The 18,425-nt window shown below is 35.5% G+C and overlaps 1 protein-coding gene across 5 annotated transcripts in view; it reads left to right on the top strand.

Moving 5' to 3' along the window:
• Positions 1-18,425, top strand: part of LOC120419902 (actin-binding protein WASF3) — a 48,879-nt gene that overhangs the window by 2,351 nt on the left and 28,103 nt on the right. For 3 of the 5 annotated variants that reach the window (XR_008212020.1, XM_039582782.2, XM_039582772.2), the window contains exon 2: positions 1,590-1,938. The exons of 1 other annotated variant lie outside the window; for it this stretch is intronic. The gene's annotated coding sequence lies outside the window, so the exon portion shown is untranslated. Of the gene's footprint in view, positions 1-1,208; positions 1,939-18,425 lie in introns of those variants that run through there. One more of the 5 variants, XM_039582777.2, reaches the window with a different exon arrangement.

Genomic DNA, 18,425 nt, shown 5'->3' with positions numbered 1-18,425 from the left:
TTTTTGTTTTTTTGAACATAATTGTTTTACCATAAGGCTTTTCCCAACTTTCATATTTTTACATTTTAAACAAGCTAAACCCGAAATAGTTCGTCTTGTCTTTTTTCGTTTTTTGAAGTTTTTAGCTTGTTTGCTTATTCAGCCTCCTGTGATCAAATTTGATTTCACGGAACTTTTGCCATAAAATCTGTAGATTTTCAGGAATCGGTTCCAGAGTTGCCAAAGTTGTCATCTTTGGACTTATACGAACCCAACGCAACAAAGAGCAGCGATCCGACGCGTTCTAACAAAACCATCGATTTTTTTTATATATATAGAGAAGATAGAAGAAAGAAGAAGATAGAAGATAGAATATGCAACGCTTTTTGGAGTCAACATTCGAAAATCTTATTGACTAACAACAAATGAACACTTTTTACATAGTTTTCGAGAATCATTTTTACACCTCTATGATTTGCACTTGTCTGCAGCCCAACACATTCAGTTGTCAGTTGATTTTGAAAGCATAGCTTACACAAAAACGGAAGTTATTTTGATTGGCTAATAATCGTTTCTATCAGTTTTCGTCTTTTTAAATCAAACATTATCAGATATTTCAACTCCATTGAGTTGATTGTCGTTTCTACTCAACCTTCAAGCGTCATATCAAAACAAATGTGCTCTAAATTGAATTGCGGAATTCGGACGAAACGAGCCAAAATCTGCGGGTTTCCAGTAGCAATTACTTTCACTGATTCCCGTCAGATAAATTAGCTGACTGTCTGGCTACTGTCAACGAGACAAGCGTACCGTTAACATTGTCCGCGACGATGACATAAACCACGCAGGCCAAAACGTTATCGCCTAATACAAATCTTTCAATTACGATCCTATGTAAGCGGGCCTTTCTCCCCTGCCGTCCGTCCAAAAGCAACCAACCGAAATCGTAATTGTTATTTTTTTTAATTAAAAAATCGTGTTATCTAACCGCACAAAACCCACCGTGCGCTCACTGGGTGTTGATTTGTCATCATTTTCGTACGCTCGCTGGTATTGGTGCAATGATTTCCAAGCTGAATGAGATACGCATACATAGATAAGCCAGAAGCAACACACGTTTATGTTACGCGCGAGTATGTTTTTCTCCTCTATGAATGTGAGCGTGAAGAAAAAGATGACGACGACGGTGAAGCAAAAGTGACAGCTCGCGTTTTTTCGAAGTTGTGAGCCCGCTCCAGGAGAGCACCGAGCTCCGCAGTCAGACATCGCGTGTGTGACAGCTCGTACATCAACATAGAGTAGCAAGCAAGACAGAGAGCAATAGACGGGAGTGAAACAGAGAGGGGCTGGAGATTATTGTGCAAAAAAAAACGCAGGCAACAAGAAGAAAGTTTCGGTTTGGGTGAAAATCTGCGCCTTTAAAGATTTTGGAGTCGCGATTCTGCCGGACAATCTGCCCGCGGAACGGCCCAGCGGTAGACCGCGGTGTCCGGGGATCAGGAAGAATTCGTTCCTCGCGCGTGTGTGTTTGTGAGTGCGCGGATGTATGTGCCAGGGGAAAGAAGGTTCCAGTGGGTTCAATAATCAAAATAAATTGTGTGTTTTTATAGCATTTCATTGCGGAGTTTTGGGCGAGAGGGAAAAGGGGGCCACAAACCTCGCAATAAAAGTGATATTTGCAATCAAGAGGAAGAGGGTTTTCAACGAGAATCGAACCCTAGAAGTGAAGCAAATCAGCGAAGACGACGTGTGCAGCATAGTAATAAACACGACTAAGAAGAAGAAGTAAAGTGTGCTGAAAGGAAGGAACCGCAAGAGAAGTGAGGGAGTGGGGGTCGAGTGATATCAAAGACTCTTCAAGGAGGACGAGGTTTTGTGTCGATTGTCCAGAAGCCGAACATCGTGCCGCTGTCTCGTCATCATCGTCTTCATCAACAACAACTGAGGATTGACATTCAAGTGAGTAATAACAACGTGCCAGTGTCGCGGCATAATCGCGGGGTTAGTTGAAGGTGACAATTGGCCTGCGGGGAGTGTAGCTTTAAGAATGATTGAATTCTGGAATGAGCTTATTTTTTAATCATCTTTTTAAATGCTAACTATATTTTTCAGCCATGTTTTCTTTAATAACGTTTAATAACGTTTCGACATATTTCTATCCAATTAACAAATTCTCACTTTATAAAAAAATTGTTAGCAATAAGCAAAAAATATTAAATCTACCGAGTATGTCTTTAAATAGGAAAAAATGAAGAATCTATTTGATAAAGAACAAATATCAAATTTTATAACAACCATAAATGGCTAAGTTCAAAAATGCCCAAAATTGATTCTGCTTGAATAAAATATAATGTTGTTTTATTTTTTTATGTATCCAATGCTACTTTATCATTACATTGATGATTTGGCATTTTAAAAATGAGCAGTTGGAAAAAAAAACTTTAAAAATAATTCAATACAACATATATTATTATTTTTTTATTATTCTCTTCTTGGATACTCATTTTACATAGTAAAAAAAATCATGGTAATATTACATCTGGGAAGGGGTACATCTTTTGTGTCAGAAAAAATGTGTAATTTTTCCTCTGAAAATGTGTAATTTTACCATTTTTCTAGTGTAATGTCTTTTTTTCTTTCTAAATTGAGGTAAAATTACATCATAAAAGAGGTAATATTCAACCTTCCAAAATTACACCTTCCAAATTTAAATTATTTTTTACTGTGTAAATATAAAAAGGCCATCTTACTGCCCTGATTTTTCAAATAAACTAAACTCAATAAACAACCGAACGAATACATTCTTATTATGTACTTCTCATCGTGTATTTCAACAGTAAAATATTTATCTGATTCTTTTTTTTATATTGAGCATTTGAATTGCAATGTAAAAAAAACATTAGTGAAATTTTCATAATTCTCTTTACAGTTAACTTCGTCAGAAATTTTAATTTTTTTAAAGGATTTGTTTTATATTTTCGATTTGATTTTTCTTTATTTTTGGTCAAGCTTGATATCACTTTAAACTGTATACAAACTGAACATTCTTGTTGGTTTTAAATTTGATACTTCATCTGAGTAAATTTGGTTAAAATTGACTATATTTTAGACGAAAAAAAAACGGTTTGATTTAAAAAAATATCGCAGCACTTTAATTTCAAATTGTATACTAGAAGTTACATTAAATTTAACATTATTTTCATGTAAAAACACTAAAAAAGTGTATTTTTTTAGACAGTAACATAAATAACTACAATTTTGCCAAAGTTACAAAATCGATAAGAAAAAATCTTTTTCATCCTACACTTAAAACTTTTGGCGAAAAATCATTCCGCTCTATCTAAATATTTCTTTAAATTTCTTACTGCACCTGTTTCTGAGAGACCCAAAGTACATGCTTCCCCTCTCATAACTCTTAGTCAGATGAAAACTACAGATTTACAAAAATCTAAGAATTTTAGGAATCGCTCTAATCTTATTGACTTTATATGAGTTTTTTTTTTTTTTTTTTTTCAAACGAAGTTGCACGAACATTCAAGAATTTTTTCAAAAATACTGAAAACTATGTTGTTCTTTTAATCTTCTCTACCAAAATATTAAATTTTGATTTATTTCAAATAAAAAATATTTTCAACACTTTATTCCTTATAGCCATTTTCTGCTTTGTACATGGAATAACTTAAATAAATTATTCTCTAAAACAAAACCAAAAAAATTAATGGCCTGGAGAAATTAGGGGGTTTCTAGATTTAACCATTTTCTTCAGGGTATATCAATAATCAATAAAACAATAACTTTTAGGGTATATCAAATGAATAGAAAAAAAAATTAACTAAGAGTCCACCTGCTAGTGACATTACAAAATTGAAAGCTAGGAAAGATGAGCATTTTCATTAAAAGGATATTTTCTGACAACCCAAAATGTAATTTTAAGTTGTTGATATCATGCAAAAAACACTACAAACTTTAAATAAATATATTTAACAAACAACAAAATCTTGATAGCAAATATTAACAAAATATTTTCAATAAGTAAAAAAGAGTGTTGCGTCTTCACTGTCAATCTATGATTCAATAAAATGAGTACAATGCGTTTGTTGAAGGCTTGAGTATGCGTTTTTCGACCATAAGTTCTTCAGCAAATGGATAGAACTCAGCAAAATCTACAAAACTTGGATTTTTTGTCCCAAGTTTTATGTAGTTCGAGAGAGGAATCTCTGAAAAAATTTGCGTAAACCATTTTTAGGAGAAAATTATATACCAATCTTTTGTAAGGAAGACAAATATATGAAATTTCCTGAACTTCAGATAATGTATTCGAATTTTTAAATTTAATCATGCTTTTAAAGAGTTCAAAATCATGCGATTATTATTAAGAAACATTTGGCATTATTCGGGTGAAACTGAGAAAGTTTAATGTTGCCGGTTATTTATATTTAAAAACATTTTTCTCAGCTTCAATTGTCCAAGCATTAATGATATTTTGGCTTTGATTATAAGGTAATTATACAGTCCAAACTCGATTATCCAAAGTTTCGATTATCCGAAGGTTTGTATGGGACTTCAGATAATCGATTCATGAACAAAAAAACTAGAGTTTTTTAAAGGTTCCATAATCAATTGTGTTTAATTTATAGGACCTTTTCAAATAAAATCACAGAAATGTTTTTTTTTTGTTTTTTATTTATTTTTTACTCTTAACATTAAAGTCGAGTTTTGCTACCCAATTTTATTCAAATTTATATAGTTAACTGCCTATAAAATTACAGAATGCATTTTTTCTTTGTTTCATCTTGGATTTAAAAACTCTAATTTGGAATCAAAATATGAATGAATCAATAATCTTATATTTAAAAAAAAAATTAAAAGAATCATAAACATGTTTAATTCGAAAAAACGCATTTTGAAAAATCACTTTACAAATGGTCAAAGGGCCATTTAACATGACCATTCAAAATGGGTCCGCGGGCCACAAAAAATCACCTCGCGGGCCACGTTTGGCCCGCGGGCCATACTTTGGTCACCCCTGGGATAGACCATTAGCGCGCGTTTTTGCATTTTTTTTATTCGATTGTGAGTAGCGAGACCTCGCGGTTACTCTGCAACGTGTTTTCCGAGCCTTTCATTTTTGATATTTTATTTTTCATAAATCCTTCTTTTATCATCGTTGATTGGAAGGCACGCCGCCGGCTTAGTTCGTTTAAGTTATTGTTTTCATTTCATTAGAATCGGTTACGTAGTGTCCTGTTTTCTTTTTGTTGATAATCGTGGATCGTAATAATTTATTCCAACTGGCAGTTCTAGAATTAACTCATCAAACTATCGATTTTATGAAGAGTAAAGCGTTTTTTATTTACTATTTTTGAAATTTGCACGCGTTATCTAAATTGTACAATTAGTAAAAATAAACTGATAAGTCCAGCCCATAGCACTACTGCTCGGTTGGCACGCGTTCGATCAAAAAAACTTTCTAACTAATCAATAATTTATCTTTCCGCAGCCGGCTGCCTAAGATTTAAATTTTTCAACCGATAAACAAAATGCTTATGGTCACATCACTGCCACTCGTGAATCCTGACCTCATACCCATCTACTAACCCCCTCAAAACTCATGTGAGAAGCAGTCGATTGGGCGGTCTCTATCACTCAAGTATCGGACTAACATTCCCATCCACTTCCCCGTGACTCTACCACTGGTCGTGGCCGGCGCCGGTATTGATCAGCATGATAGGGGCCTTTGAGAAGTGGCGAAGCGAGGAAAGAAAGCACCCACTCATCTTCCACGGCTCGTGGATGTAACTTCTGGAGGTCCTGGTCAATAACGGAGTAGCAACTGCGAGTGGGCACCTATGCTTTTTGCTATGCTTCTTGGATTTAAAAACTCTAAATCACTTTAGAGTAGTTTATGGCTAAAGCTCTATATAGTTAAGCTTAACAATCATAAGACATAAAAAAAATCCTGATTAGATTATCCGAAGTGATTTTTTTCCAAGGTCTTCGGAGGATCAAGTCTGGACTGTAATATGGTTACCGGTATTGTGGAATCAATCATCTATTAACAACACACTTTTTCAAAAATTAATATAACTTGAAAACATTGCATTTTAAAAAATGTTAAGTCCTGTGCCTTAACTCAAGGATATATTTTGTATTTTTAATAATTTGATATTTGAAAAATAAACTAAAGACCTCTACATATTTATTCTGGTATTTTTTTTTCTGTACCTGAAGGTTCAAAATTTCGAATGTAAAGGCCACGTTGTTTAGACGGGAACCCTATAAAGGCTGAGGGACAGAAATAAATTCATCGTATCTTTCTAAATGTTCAAGCAAAATAATCACAAAATACTTATGATTGATTTTTCCTATTTTCACAATATTGAAAAAGATGGTTAAATTAAAAAGGTAATTTTTTAAGTGATTGTATAACCTTTCTTCAGTGAGGATGGTAAAAAGTGAGTTAGATGAGAATTGAAGACAAATCTAAACAAATTAGAACACAAAACAAAAAATAATTAAGACCAGCCACATTTGCACATTCCACCCACCCAGTGCTATCTGAAACAGATACCCACCGCAAGAAACGCACGCAACCAAAACAAATCAATCGATTAAACACATTTGATTGGATTTGGTGGCGGCTTCGATTGCCATCGCCTGATGGATGCCACACTGCAGCAGTTCGTCGGGCCGATATATAGGCCAGGCCACTTTAACCATGAGGTGCAATCGATAGATACCACATTGCAGTGTGACCGATAAACGCAATTGAGTTTTTGAGCTGCTAATAAATGTTTTATTGGCGTTGAATTTCCAATGCAGACTGGTTTCGATTGAGATATTTGTTATTTTAATTAACTGGGTTAGGGAAGGTTAGTTTAAGTTCTAAGGGTTAGCTAAGTGTCTGAAGTTAAGAGAGAGGCAAAGAAGCTCAAATTAGTTTAACAGAACGCAATTATTGGTGCAACGCCTGATGATCTGCTCATGTATAGCGTGACTTCTTCAATGTTTGAGAATAAAGTTAATTTTTTTTTCAATTTTTCTTCCTGTACTACTTCTACTGAAATAAAAAGTTTGTACAATCCGGAGATCCGGAGAACATGCCTTCTTCAGGGTGTTGTTTTTGCACAATTTCGCAAATCTATACCCCCATTTTACCGGGCGTGGCTGCGATGATGATCACTGTTAAGGTACTTTTTGCCAGAACGGCTATAGAAATAAAAAGTGCAGCTCGGTAGCCAGGGAATGTGTTAAGTCATAGTCCGTAATGAAATGGGTCAGCAAGCCGCAAAAAAAACCCCATTCAACATTCAGCCAGCCAATCGCAAAGGGGGGAAAATCTAGTGGAAATTGGCAACGGAACCGAAGACAGGTGCCCATCGAATGGGCAGTTGACCGTGAACGGTTTGTCGATTTGCGGTAGCTGAACCAGGTTACATCGCTTTTCTCTCTTTTCGTTTCATTCATCAATGAAAACCAGATGAAAAATCTTCAAGAGTGGAAAGTGTCACGACGTCGGTGATTACAGCGAGGAATTCCAAGCAGGTCGATCTCGAGTGTCTCCGGTTGAACTCTACAACTCTTTGGAAAGTATCGCCCATTTGGGTGGAACGCACTCGAGAGTGAAAGAGTCTAGTGCAGGTTGCATAATAGCTCGAGAAAGTCGGAAGGACCATATATGAGGGGTGAGGCTGGTGGTTTGAGACTCGTTACTGCACTGGGTACAGCATAAGTGCTGCGTTCGAGTGATGATGGCTTTCCAACATCTGTGTGTGGAGTCCGTCCAGTCCACGCGATGGTCGTTTCGCTGGAAGAGTGAGCCGGAGGCCAACGGCCCTGATCTTAGTCACTTCCTTTTGGCGATGCTGCGGCACGTGGCGGAAGATTTGCTTGAGTTAGTTTTCTGAGGATTTTTTGAAATTCCTCTTAAAAACTGAGTCACTTCGTTGTGGGAATGAAAATGTATTATTAAATGCAAAAAAAATCAATTTTACATAAGTCTACATTGTTTCTATCTATTTGAAATCGACTGTTCTTATTGTTAAGCCAATTATCCGGTTCTGAGAACCCTAGAGTCGCCCGGAATCGCGCATATGCCGGCTGTGACCGTCATTGTACTCCAGAGTAAAGACAATTATCCACGGCGTTCCCTTCTATGCCAAACTTCAGTCCAGTCCTCCCCGCCAGAACCTAGAACAGAACCCTTCAGGATACACTCACACCGTGAAAAGTGTGCAGTTTTTCCTTCATTTTCCAACCCTCGTACTCACCCTCTCTAGGGGAATTCCCCCGGACCACCTATCGAGAGGAAAACGACTCCTGCGATGACACCCGGGTGGTGAGTTGCTGCCCCACCCAAAATCATCCCGTCCCGTCGTTGTCTAGTATAAGCTTGTGTGTCCTCAATACTAATGTGCTTAGCAGGTTTGGATAAGAAGGATAAGCCATGTGCCGGTGAGTTTTTCTTTTTCTCCAGAACGCAAACACACACTACTCCGGCGAACACTGACAGACGGCGAGTCCCCCCGGCATCAGGAAGAAAATATCGATTTCTGGTGGCCGGCTTCTGACTGGGTGGGGAAAATGAGAGCACAAAAAGTAGGAGGAAGGGGACACTCTTGCCGGATTTCGGAGGATTTGAGGAATGAGGCAAGAAATGGCGACACTGCTTATTTGAGGGATGTTTGGTGGTTTTTTAAGCTTAAATAATGTTGTTTTTTGTGTGGTTGCTACAAAATATGTTTCGCTGTACTTTTGAACGGTACTTCTCGGAGTTGACACCGTTCTATTTGTTTTGTATATTTAACACTGTTGTGCAAACATCCGAGAAATGGTCATGCGATAAGACTCGTGGATTGTATCGTTTACACGAGTTCCAAAAGGTGGTGCAAACAAAGATTATGGTACATCAGCATAGTATGATGTCATAAGTTCAACAAATGTAATATCTTTTTTTTTGGCATCAGTACTTTTACAAACGGTTTATTTCGTATTATTGCATTTAAGAAAAAAGAACTGTCTAGTAACTATCAACACTTCTAACTCCTTGAAACAACGATGGTTTGTATCAATGTACTCTAAGCTGGAATAAAATCAGGTTCCTTCAGTGACCTACACTAAAGCAACATTTTGTTGAAATTCATTGAATTCATTTAATTTTGAATTGTTTTAATAGTTAGGAAACTAAGTACAATTATATTGCTAAATAGGATTATTTTAAAACTCTCAAAGTTTCGTGATTTTTTTCAATATAAATGTGTTTGAATCGGAAAATGGACTGAACTATCGGATTCATGGGACAATTAGACACTATGAACAGTTAAAATTAGTTTCCGTGTTACAAGTTTTAAGTGTTATAGAAAAAGGAACATCTGATTTATAGATACCAAGGTTGTTAACGATAAAATTATCGAGGCTCGATAAAGATAACGATAATTCTATCGTTATTTCGATAATTCTATCGCCGATAATGGACGATAACTCATTTCTTAAATCTTTTTTTTAAATCATGTTAAAATTTCATTGCTTTCACTAAGAATATATTTTTCAAAAACTTTGAATCTTTGTAAACGAAAAACGCAATCGACGTAACACTTTATAATGTGGCCCTCTTAAACCTTGTGGAAACTGTATAAATACTTAAAATTGTTTACAAAATAACGTATTTTTTCGAAAGTACTTAAATTTTCATAATTTGCAATATGGGTATTAAACGAAGCGAAATTTGAATGCAGTTTCAGTTTTTTTTTTGTAAAACACATAATTTTTTTCACAAAATATCGTTTATTGACGAAATTACTAAAATTTCTATGATTCGCAATATGAGTATCAAATAGTGCGTCCATCCCGGGAATTCCCGAATCCTGGGAATTTTTATATTTTGTCCCGGGAATTCCCGAAATTGAAAAAAATCTAAATTTTGGTCTGGAAATTCAGATTTGGTTGTGGAAATAGATGAAGAATTGAATACTTAGTAATCGATTAGAATTTTAAAGCATCAAAATTTGTTTTTGGATATATCAGCATAAATTTGGAATATTAGGGAAAATTGTTAAATTTTTGTTTACAGATCCACAAAATACCTAGCGCTTAAAATATTTTCAATTTAATTTTATATATTTTTACAAAGACTGGGTTTTTCATTTTATTTTTTCACTTCTTGACGTTTTTAGCCTCCTGTGATCAAAATTTGATTTTACGCAACTTTTCCCATACAATCTGCATATCTTCCGGAATCGGTTCCGGAGTGGCCAAAGTTGTCACTCTTTAGCGTAAGAACCTTCCTTGGGCGTATACGAACCCAACGCAGCAAAGAGCGCTCCAATCCGACTTTCCGTTATTAACTGATGCGCGTTCGAACAAAACCGTCGAAATTTTTTATATATATAGAAGAAGAAAGATAAGAGACTCATTTATTTTGAAAAACATTGGATTAAAAATTAAAAGAACAAAAAAAAACATTTTTTGTTTATTTTCAGCTATCTAAAACTGCTGTTTTTATTTAGATTGAAGTGTAATTAATCACCAATAAATAGTATTAAGTAATTCTTGAAAAATAAAAAAAATATAATGAAAATCTATGTTTCAGCCATGAAATCTATGTTTTTATGACTTTCAAAAATTTCCCGGGATTCAAAAAATATTTTTCCCGTTTCCCGGCAAATTCAAAACCCGGGAAAATTGGACGCCCTAGTATCAAACAAGCCAAATTTTGAATGCACTTTCACAAAATATTGTATTTTTTTTCAACATACTCAAATTTCCATAATTTACAATATGGGTATCAAACGAAGAAAAATTGTATATGAAGCAAACAAAATTTGAATGATTGTATGGAGCATGCAAAATTTCGTTTCGTTTGATACCTATATTACAAATTAAAAAAATTGGAGATTTTTCGAAAATTACGGTATTTTGTCAAAATTTTAGCCTTTTCAAAAACAAAATGTTGAATGAAAAAATGTTTTGTGGAAAATTTAATATTGTTCAAAAAAAAAAATACAAATAAAATGAGAAAGAAAACAAAATTTTGCTTCGTTTAAAACCCATATTGCAAATTTTGAAAATGTTAGTATTTTTAGAAAATACGGTATTTTGTGAAAAAATTAAAAAAAAAGTATTTAAAAAAACTCAGAAAAAATCGTATCCAAGCTACCGATTTTTGAACATTTTTATGGCATTTTGTATGGGCAGCTTCCAAAACTAAATACAGATTATTTGTATGGTCGAACTAATGATGCAAAATGGCTTTTCAGTAAAAGAGAAAACCAAATTTCAGGCAATTTAAAAAAATCAATAAAATTACAAATTCTTGTAAGAATTGATCTTCTTTTATACATATAAGAGTTTTTCTTTCAAAAAATTAGCACGATCAGTGAAGAATGTTTGCATGAATGTTGTAAACTATGTATTTTATAAAATCTCCTCTACCCAAATTTTAAATTTTGATTGAAAATGATTTTCAAAATGTTCTGATACGGATTTCCCACTTTCATGAACTTTAAATAAAATTTGCAATATCCTAAGATATAAAACGATTTTTCTTGATCATTATCCTTCGGATAATCGATAGTCTGGACTGAAAATTTTGAAGCTTAGGCATTAACATTGTCGCATAAAAACTTGAGAATTTTCACTCTGTATACCACCAACATTATGGAAGAAAAATTAAGCCAGTTTGAGTCACTCTAATTTATATCTATCCATGTGACTACCTCGCGACATTGTCAAAGCTTTCTCAACCCTCACTGAACAAGAGTTGAGAATTGACACCCTGAAATACGCCACTCCGTACACTACACAAAAGTCCGTAGTCCGTAGTAACCTTTCCTCCCTGCTGCTGCTGCTGCTAAATCAGCCATAGTGGGTGGGCGTTAAAAAGGGGGCGAGTTTCGCGTAAAATGGAATTTTAAATTACGCTAATGCATTTGACGACGGAGAATGCGACCCAACGAGGGGTTGAATATTGATGAATTTCGCGCTGTTTTTACAGAGGGGGATGGTGGCAACGATGATAATGTTTGCTAATCTTATCAGGGATGCGGGATCCCTGAGGAATACTTCCCGCTGTCGCTGCCTTGCAAGGAAATATTGATCCCCCCCACGTGTCGTCGGGGTACCCGGGGAATGGGCAAGTGCACTCTGCTGCTGTTGTTGTGTTGTGAGCTGTTTTTACGAGACCCATTCGTGTACCTTCACGTCTGACGGTTGCCCTAATGACACTCTGTGCTTTCATCGTTCGTCCCCTGATGTTGCTTCGTGAGGCAAAAAAGCGTTCATAACGGAAATCACTGGCCAACGGCAGCGGGTCGTGTAGAGAGAAGGTTGTTAGGAGGGCTGGCTAATAAAATTGTTCGTACCAGCTTTACGTCAGAGCTTATGAGTCCGCCGGTAATCCGGACCCCCGCCGACGGAATGACCGCAACGAAATTGCGCTTTAATGGATATGGACGGAAGTCATGTTGATCTTTCGAGCTATTAAGGTGTCCCAGTTTTGGCAGGTGTTATCTTTTAGTGGCGCGCATGTCTGCTGGTAATAACATAAAAAAGGATCAACAACAACTTCGCCTTCAGTAATGCGATATGCCACACGTAACGCAATCAATTACAGGTAATGTCACGTGTGCCGTCCCAACTCGTCAAATATAACCAAATTAATTATCCCATCATGAATAATGCCCCCGGATTTCATCGTAAGCAAATTCAATCCCAGTTTGATGAAGGGCACCGCCCTTCAATTTCCGGTTGACTGAGTACCTCGCAGACCGTCCAACGTTGATGGGGGGAAAGGTTCCATACGACCTTGCAGAACTGACTGCACTCCACTCCGGGAACCGCAAAAAGAACGGAAGGGAAGCGGAACGGTTTCGTGTAGAGAGGGAGCCCTCGCTTCACCATATAGAGTTGCAACCGCCGCTCCATTTCACCTGTGTGACGTTGTGGTGGAGTTGTAAGGTGGACTGCTGCTTTGTAAGGGGAGCAAGTGGGAAGTCAGTGGTTCCCAGAGTAAAATTGGTTTCAATGCATTTTTCAAATTTCAATATTCACTTATTTTTAATTAAGATTGAGGACGGCAATACTAATTTCTATAACCTGTTCAAATAAATCTATCGTAACACATTTGGGACCTTTTGACCTAATGGCCAAGTAACATTTTTAAACCAACTAGCCACCACCTAGTTTTATTAAGGTTTTATGGAAGCATCTTGATTGCTTAATAGTTTTATTTGGGCATTCACCGCAACCAACAAGCAAGAGCTAAGTTATAGGTTCTAACAGGGTTTTACGCCTCGGACATAAAACCTTGTGACAATAAAAGCTAAATGGCTATCAATAAGGTTTTATAAAAGTTTTAAAAGAGTCTTGAAAACCCAATGGCAATGTCATGCCAAACGGTTTTATCACATGCTTCTTTAAAACCAAGGGCGTTTTAGCGGCAAATTCCATTAGGCATGCAAAAAGCCTAATTAAAACCACAAGCTCCTGAAAAAGCTTTTAACGCGGCCAATTAGCAGTGCATAAATATGGCGCTAAACGCGTGTTCTGATTGAATGTGATTGACCGCCATCTTGGTTGAAAAAATAGAGAACTGAGAAATTTGATTTAAATTTGACGAAAACACTCATTTATGCTGAATTTCTGATATAATTAATATAGCGATAGATGTTTAAAAATAATTTGAACATTTTTTTCAAAGAATTGCAATAAAATATGTTTTAACATTAAAAACTATGATTACAAAATAATGATTTTTCATGAAGCGAGTTGATTTTTTTAGCTCTATCTCCCCTTCATTTATCAGTGAAATTTCAACCGCAGCTGAATTTGAGCCACCAATTGCGAGAAATAAGCTTTCAAATTATTTTGATAACCTCCAATATCTATTATTTTTCATCGCCATTTTTGCAAACCATCTTCAGTTTATCATTTGACTTATTTTTTGCCAAAATAAAACCTATTTGGCATAAGACGTTTGAAGACGTATGAAATGTCATTTTTCCTTAACTCCTGACTAGGTTTTAACAAAGGTTTTATCAAGGCTTTGAGGATGTTGTTAGGATTCAGTTGTAAAGCCTTGAACTCCTATGTAGGTTTTATAAATAGGCCGTGACAACCTTCTGCGGAGGTCCTTTTGGGTTTTAAGTGAGGTTTATCGGGGTTCTGGGGAGGCTGTTACGACTTAGTAATTTTGGTTTTGGCTGTTAGGTTTTATAGCGGTTGTGACAGCTTTGACAAAGCCTAAAATGTTACTTGGGTGGCCTAAAAAGTGCAAGTCTAGTTATTTCAGTCAAGGAACCCTCAACCAAATTTGAGCTAAATCGGAGTACTTTTGATATTGAACGATTCGTTGTTTTGTGCAACTGCTGCATTTTTCTTGAATATTTTTCGAAACACTGTTTGAGAACCCCTTCCATCTAATTGCATGTCCGCCTCGACCATCAGGTAAATGTGAAAATTGACCGATTCGAAGGTACAGGTGGTGCACCTGTTGTCGTTGTCAAAACTTTACTTGGCCAAATCATATTCCCTGGTTCGACTCCAATTTCATGGACTGCGTGCATTTTTTAGACTTCCACGACCATTTCCGACTGATAGTCCGCAAGTGTCCAAACTACTTCGTTATGAAAATCTTTTTTTTTCGGGCAGGAATACCTTTCTACTGCTTCGAGCACTTTCACTCTTATAACAGCTTAGTGCTCTGGGATCTTAAATTGAGACAATACTCGAAAAGATCACTTCCCCTTTGTTCGTCAGATTAGAGCCCACTTCAGACGACGACGTCGACAACTCTGTACGCTGTGGACTGGACTTTCTATGAAACCCGTCATAATCTCTTCGCAGACTTGTGGGTGACGCTCAATGTCTTCCCCAAACTTTTCCCAAGATTAAATTTCGAGGAATTCACATTGTTTTGGTGTTCACTAGTGCGTCCATCCCGGGAATTCCCGGGACAAAAATCCCGGGATTTTTCTAAAACCGGGAATTCCCGAATCCCGGGATTTTTTGTAATTTGTCCCGGGAAATCCCGAAACCCGAACAGACGGTAATAACTAAATTCACGCCATTTCAATAACAAATACCGTTAAAATAACAGAAAGTGTTATGGAGTATTCTTGCAAAATACAATTTTGCATAAGAGTTTACTAACAGTTTATGTTATCATAACACAATTTGTTATTGGTATGATATTGATTACAAGCCAAAACAACTTAGGAATAACATTTTTTGCTATGGAAGAATATCTCAAACTTTTATTGGGATGATCGGATTAGTTGTTGAAATAACAAAAAATAATAACATAGATTTGTTCGAAGAATAACTAAACATGATGTTAGTCTGTTATTACAATAACAATCCAATAACGAAAAAATCATAACGGCGAATGACAAACCTTGTTATATATAACATAAAATGTTATTGGCCTAGTATTTTCAAACATCAAAAATTGTTATTCCCAAGTTATTTCCGTCTGCTCGGGAATTGAAAAAAAAAACAAATTTTGGACTGAAAATTCAGATTTGGTTGTAGAAATAGATGAACAGTTGAATATATAGTAAGCGATACGAATTTCAAAGCATTAAAATCTCAAAAAAATAAAAAAAAAAGAGTATTATATTTACTTATATTTAGGATATTGAATTTAAAAAAAAACCTATTAAATTATTTTTCATCAAATACCGGCAAAATCTGGGGCAAATCAGGACATATGTAACGTATTAAGACAGCTATTGAAGCCATTTTTTGCATAATGACTTCGGTTCAAACAGGAACAGATCATTATATTCCTAGTAAAAATTTAAGTTCATTTAAAATCCAAAGCACAACAGAGGATAAAAAAACAATTTTTAATTTCTTTTAATCTATTTCAAAACGGTCGTCCTTGTTTAGATTGAAGTGTAGATTGTCACTAATTAATATTGTTCTGCTTATTCTATGATTTTAAGCTTGAAAACATATCAAATATTATGAAAACATAGATTTTATGACAGCTTTAAAAATTTCCCGGGATCCCGGGAATTCCCGGGATTTCAAAAATATTTTTCCCGTTTCCCGGGAAATTCAAAACCCGGGAAAATTGGACGCCCTAGTGTTCACCAAGTAGAAGAAGACGGTAATTGTGTCAGTTTGCGTGTGTTGCTGGCACGACCCGTAGACTTTTGCGTTTGTTGTCGAGGCGACGTTCTAACGACACGATAATTAGAGGCCGCCAGTGGATTGATAAAACAAACGCGACAAATTTTTCGCTAATTGAGGACACTCTCGCACGCAAAGTCGCAATAACTCTACCATCACATGATCCGAAGATGCGTGTAGATTTGTGAGTCTATTCTTGGAACTATTGCCGGTTCGCGTTTGGCTTAAGACGTTGAGTTGGAACGAAATTGATTTGAATCGCTTTGAAGCAGCAGCACTTGATAGTTTAAAGCAGATGCAGTACCGAACCTCCAGCTGACAGCTCACATATACAAAGGAATTGCACACAAGCGCACAAAGGTGCACTCCTGTATCAACTGGGAAACACCCTTTTTTCTGTCGAGTTGTGAGCAAAACGTGACACATCTTACTGCACCTGATGGTGAAGAATGCACTTCTCTCGAGAGACGCTTAACCTTTAGTTTTATTCCATCAGGCACACACGATGATATCATAAATCACACCCCGTTTTACGGCTTAATTGAATTCCAATTAAATTCGTTGGCTGTCGCCACACGCGCCACGCGGTGGCCAACCGGCCCCAAATGTAGAGAACATCCGGTGAAGAGAAGCGATGAACTCCGAGGCACAAACGGCGGTAATCATTCTTAAGGACGTCATCCGTCAATAGAATTTCAAATTGAAGTTGAGTAAGGTTATTTTACTAAATCTTGACCCAAAAAAATCTCAAGACAAAATTGCAGGTTAAGAAATTTCATAATAAATGAACGAGTTCTTCCAAAATCCTACCCTTTGGGAGCGTTCTTTTATTACGTAACGCAATAGGGGAGGAGGGGGGATCGAAGGCCGTGTTACGCTCCATACAAAATTTTTAAAATATGTATGGAAATTTTGTTACGAGATTGGAGGGAGGGAGTCTAAAAATTCGATTTTTTGCCTTACGTAATAAAAGAACGCTCCCTTTGATTTACAGTAAAATAGATTCGGAAGTCATTTGCTTTTGACTTTGCAACATTCAGCTTTGAAAAGTTCGACCAAGGTTTCTAAGGTGGCGATGTTTTATGTCAGCTTTACTGTATCTATATCTATTAATTTATCAAAATGATCTTCAGAATATCTTTTCAAAGGTGAACAGATATATGATTTTAGAAGTCATTTGTGTCATAATTTACGACTAATAACTTTAGATACGTCTGCCAGATATTCAAAACATTACCCTCATTCAAATACACATTCAATGTTAAAAAATTAAACAATCGTGAAATTTTCCGTTCTTTTCGAAAACAATATTGTCAAATTTTTGAAGCAAAACTGACATTTCAAAAGAGTTCAACGTTCAATATTACGACCTATTGAAATGTTAATCTTGATTAAAAATATTTTAATATATTGTTTTCGAAAAGATCAAAAAATGCACGAACGTTTATTTTTTAATGTTGAAAATTAGACCATTAGTTGCTAGGACATCGGCATTACAAAATGGAAGGTTGTTTGGGTTAGACTTAGAAATCTTTAATTTTTCTATTTAATTTTCTTTAAGCCGCTGTATCTCAGCAACCAGCGGTCCAATCTTCAATGTCTCTTAGACAATTTTATAGCAAATTTTCTAAACTTTTCAAATCAAATAAAAATAGAAATGGTCACTCATGGTCACCATTTTTTTAAATAAAAAAACCACAAATATTGCATTTAAATCTAACTATTTCTTTAAAACGAAGCACTTTATCAAAAAAACTGTAAAGTACTTTTCAATTGCAAATTCAAATTTACATTTCAAAAAAAAGGACAAAAAATGTTATGTATTAAATTGAGATTTTTTCCAAAAATCATTTTTTTCAGATTTTTTATTGATAACTTATACAATTCCTTCAAAAGTTACGCCGAAAAAAGTCTTCCAGGCAAAAGTAAAAATCTTTTTAGCATGACTTTTGAAGTTGTTTATTGCACCTTAGTTTTTCAATGGTTACTTGAAACCGAATTGAATCCGGCCATGAATTGATATGAATTTTATTTTATCAAAATATTGTTGATATCTTTAAATCGGTAACTTCAGGTTGGCAAGTCAAGTTGGAAAGCCGGGAAAGACCCCGAGCAGACGGAAATAACTTGGGAATAACATTTTTTGATATTTGAAAATACTAGGCCAATACCATTTTATGTTATTTATAACAAGTTTTGTTATTGGCCGTTATGATTTTTTTGTTATTGGATTGTTATTGTAATAACAGACTAATAACACTTTTAGTTATTCTTCGAACAAATCTTTGTTATTATTTTTTGTTATTTTAACA

Source organism: Culex pipiens, chromosome 2 (assembly GCF_016801865.2).
Source record: "Culex pipiens pallens isolate TS chromosome 2, TS_CPP_V2, whole genome shotgun sequence".
NCBI classification, from domain to species: Eukaryota; Metazoa; Arthropoda; class Insecta; order Diptera; family Culicidae; genus Culex; species Culex pipiens.
This window is presented reverse-complemented; position numbering and strand designations above follow the sequence as displayed.